The following is a 4,719-nucleotide window of genomic DNA, read 5'->3' as shown; positions in this document are numbered from 1 at the left end:
ACTATTTTTTTTAGGTTGTGATTTTGGGTGTTATTAATGGTCAAACACTATTAATTGCTTTTTTTTCTAAGAAATTGTTAAAATTTCATTTGCTTTTCTCACCTTTTCCACTTACTTTCTCTCATTCACCTAAATACATGCATACAGAAATGCATACTTTTACTTATTCCTCATTTTTCTACATCAACATTTTTATTTTTGTGCTGTCTAGGAAAAAAAATAGTAGGCAAATTATAAGCCAAGTCAGTCCACCATCTTAAACAATAATCCAAGAAAAACTCCCTATATATTATAATCATATATTTTGAAATCTGGGTGAAATATTGCAGAATTCTCTATACCTGATTGTCCCTTGGCCACATTACCAACTTTACAGCATTTTTTAATTATAGGGAAATGGAATTACTTCCAGGATAATGAAAGGAGCTTACATTTCTTGAGTTGTGTGGTATTTTGACAAAAGCATCCTATTAATTAAGGAAGAGGAGAGGAATGATGGTTGGGTAGGCAAACAACAGTGTCTGCCATAGTAGTAACTCTATTTTTTTTCCCTTCCCAATATCATGTATTCAAAAGGATAGGAAAACTAATTTTAGAACTGAATCATTAGTACATTGATTAATGCATCAACTCCAGATAAGGAACTGGAATTTTGGAATTTTGAAACTCAGAATTTCAGGATAGAGCAAGGACAAAAAAAGGCAAGAAAAAAGAACTGATTTAGAATAGGTAAACCAAGAAAAGTTTAGAAGCTATGGGACACTGGTCAGCTGAACAGAATCAGTGGACATACATATTGAAGGAGATAACTCAGAGACTGTTGGTCTATAAAATGGTTCTGATATTTGGCAGCCCATCCTGACAACCCATGAATTGAGAAGTCTGAGAATGAAAGGCTAACATACTAAGGATAATGAAATATGTATAGAAATGAAAAAAGTCAAGCCTGGCTCGGTGGCTCAGCCTGTAATCCAGCGCTTTTGGGAGCCTGAGGTGAGTGGATTGCCTGAGCCCGCGGGTTCAAGACTCGCCTGGGCAGCAAGACCTCATCTCTACAATAAATCAAAAAACCAGCTGGGCATGGTAGTGCATGCCTGTAATTCCGGCTACTTGGAAGGCTGAGGCGGAAGGATCACCAGAGCCCAACAGGTCGAGGCTGCGGTGGCCGGGAGCAGCCACGGCACTCCAGTCTGGGTGACAGAGTGAGACTCCAACTCAAAAAAAAAGACAAAAGAAAAAAGAAAAAAGTCAAAAGCATGGATGACTTTGTTGGACCACTGAAAATAGACTGGCAACACTTCTGCCTTGAGATTTTGTTTCTGAGACAATTTTAAGATAAGTAAAATGTTTCTGTCACACACGGAAAACACACAGATATACAGTTTTACATTAATGGGTTCATATTCTATATATATTGTTTTACAAACTATTTCATTCAACTGTACATCCTATATTCCCATATCAAGCAATACAGATTCACATCACACTTTTTTAGTGCATGTAAAGTATTCCACTTTAGAGATGTGCCTAATCAATCCTCTACTGAGCCTTTTTTTTGGTATGACACATATTTAAATGCAGTGAGTTTTAGTAGGTTTCCCAGTCATCAATTAATTTCAACCCACCCTACTCAATGCTGCCAAGACAACCCTTACAATTCCATCTTGTAGATGCAAAACTCTAATTGCCCATAATTACTAAGTTCCCTGAAATCAAAATTAGTCTATGTAGATGAGTTTCCATACTTTTAAACATCCTTTTATTATCACTACCTTCTATTAAGAATGTTTCATTATAGACAAACAAGTTGCTCATTATCTAGAATGCAGCTATAGTCTTGTTTCTTGGCTTTGCTCATGCATACTTTCTGGACAGTCTTCTTCCCCTTTATTAGGACCATTTCCATTAGATAGTCCACTGGCATTTAGAGAAGCTGGGCACGGTGCCTATAGTCACTACTCAGGAGGCTGAGGCAGAAGAATCACTTGAGCCAGAGTTTAGGGCTGTAGTGTGTAATGACTGAGCCTGTAAATAGCCACTGAATTCCAGCCTGGGCAAAATAGCAAGATCCCATCTCTTGATTTTTTTTTCTTTTTTGAAAACCCCCCAAGGGGTATATAACCTATGCACATCCTCTCACATATTTTAAATCATCTCTAGATTACTGATAATATCTAATACAATGTAAATGGTATGTAAATAGTTATACTGTATTTGAGAATGATGACAAGAAAAAAAGTCTGCAGGTAGTACAAACACAGCCATCCAATTTTTAAAAAAGAATTTTTGTTCCGGGGTTGGTTGAATACAAAGATGCAGAACCCACAGCTATGAAGGGTCAACAGTATTTCCTCCTAGGCCAGTAAGGTCTAATAGAAGTACGATGCAAGCCACTTACGCAACTTAAAAATATTTATTTATTTGAGTTGGAGTCTCATCCAGGCTGGAGTGCAGTGGCATATTCATGCCTGGGCTCAGGTGATAGTTCTGCCTCAGCCTTCCAAGTAGCTGGAACTACAGGTGTGAGGCACCACACCTGGCTAAGTTTTTAATTTATTGTAGAGACGAGGTCTTGCTAAGTTGCCTGGGCTGGTCTTGAACCCCTGGACTCAGGACTCAGGCAATCCTCTTGCCTCTGCCTCCCAAAGTGCTGAAATTACAGGCATGAGCCATTGTGCCTGGCAATGTTAAATTTTGGACTCGTCAAACTAAGAAGTATTAAAAAAAAACCCATTGAAATTAATTTTAATATATTTTATTTGACCCAATATATACCAAATATTATTTCAACATGCAATCAATATAGACATTACAACATTTTACATTTGTTTTCTGAGTCTTTGAAATCTGGTGTGTATTTTGAACTTAATGCATGCCAATTTAAATAAGCCACCTTTCAAGTGTTAATACTCTCATTTAGCTAGTGGCTACCACACTGCATAGGGCAGTTCCAGCAGCATATTTTCCATTTCTTTCTTCTCTCTTAAGCCTCTGAAACTGTGATGGAAAACACCTGTCATGTGAATTTCTAGCATTTACTATTAGCACCTCTCATCATGTGGCCTCCTTTCATTGTTTATTTTTGGATGCATTTGTCTTGTCTTGTAAACTAACTTGTAAACTCTTTGAAGTCCAGGACCACAGACACATTTAATCTCAAGGTTGGAAATGTTAAAAAAAACTATCAACTAATTCTTCTCTTGATGTGTGGCTCTCCTGCACCAAGTCCCTATTAAGTGAGCACTCAGAATCTACTGGTCAAACCTACCAGTTGAGGCATTCCTACATGCTAAGGTAGACAACTTCTTTGGCTGGTGCTAGAAGGGCATCTTCCTTTCAGGATTCAGAATGTTTCCTCAAGTTTGCATCACATGAAACAAATTGACTTCAAAAACAGGTCTTTTTATATTTGGAGCTAGTTCAGTAGATTTCTCCTACACAAATCCTGGCAGGTTTGCTCAATACTTCACTTGTCATGCGTTTGAGTTTTCTTCATGACTTTGCTTGTCGCTGAAATAATTCCAACTTGATTGAGGTATTTTAAAAGTGCTGAATGTAGCACTACAGATGTGGTCTGGCCAGTGAAGAGCATAAGTGAATCACCATTGGCTGTCTCTCTATAAATAAACTGTTATCAAGAGTCGGACACATTACTGTTTTTTTGGGGGGGGGTGGAAGAGGAGTTAACTCATACCTTCTTTGCATGCTTGGCTTTTAGTCCAGAATTATATGTATATAGAGTATCACACAGTTCCTCAGGTTAGTTTTTCTTTTTTTTTTTTTTAAGAGTTCAGCTTTTGGTCGAATATGTTATAAAACCTGTTCATCAAACAGACCAAAGCCCATATCATCATCAGACTCCTCAGATTCTTCCTTCTCTGCTTCTACTTTCTTCTCAGTTGGGGCAGCAGCAGTGGAAAAGGCAGGACCTCATGCTGGTGCGGGCTCACCAACCTCCACACTGCAGAGGAAACTCCGGATGTTGACATTGTCCAGGGTCTTTGCAAACAAGCCAGGTCCAAAAGGTCCAACATTCATACCAGCTGCTTTAATGAGGGCATTGATCTTATCTTCCCTGACATCACCTTGATGTCATGCAGAATGAGGGCCTAGTAGGTAGGAGGTCATAGCGCACTGAGTGCATAATGAGTGTGGGGTTGGAGCTGCAGGGAGTGGTGCTAGTCTCTGGATGAAGTGGGGGCCTCCCCCTCAGTGCTGCCTGAGATTCCTTGGAAGTACCAAGCACCTTGGCAGCAGCTGGGAAAGGGGCTCAGCTTTTATTACTATCTTTTTGTCTTTTCAATTGAACTAGGGAGTCTTCGGGTCTTCTATTTGTGTTGGTGGAGAAAACTTCAGGAGAACTAAGCCGAGATTCCAGAATGTTGAAGGAAAGCAGGCCTTGAGACCAGAGAACCACATATAAAGCGTTCAGCAGCCAGAGTGCTCCGGCTGATGATGACGATGGCAACTACCGGGTTCTTCTTCATTCATACTGTTCCTCTTTCCTTTACCTTTAATAGGCATTATTCCCTCCACATATTTACCTCATGGAGAAGGGAGAGGCGACGCCGTAGCAGGCAGGAGTAAAGGCACGGCAAGCCTCGCCGGTAGAGAGAGCTGGAGACAGCACGGCGAACCAGGTGCCGGCAGCCACGAGTCCGCGCAGACGTCCCGCCCTCGCGCACGCGCACCCGCTCCCGCCGGTGGGGGCTCACCCTC

Source organism: Carlito syrichta, unplaced genomic scaffold (genome assembly GCF_000164805.1).
Source record: "Carlito syrichta isolate Samal-C Ts95f unplaced genomic scaffold, Tarsius_syrichta-2.0.1 Scaffold314092, whole genome shotgun sequence".
NCBI classification, from domain to species: domain Eukaryota; kingdom Metazoa; phylum Chordata; class Mammalia; order Primates; family Tarsiidae; genus Carlito; species Carlito syrichta.
Note: the sequence above shows the minus strand (reverse complement) of the source record.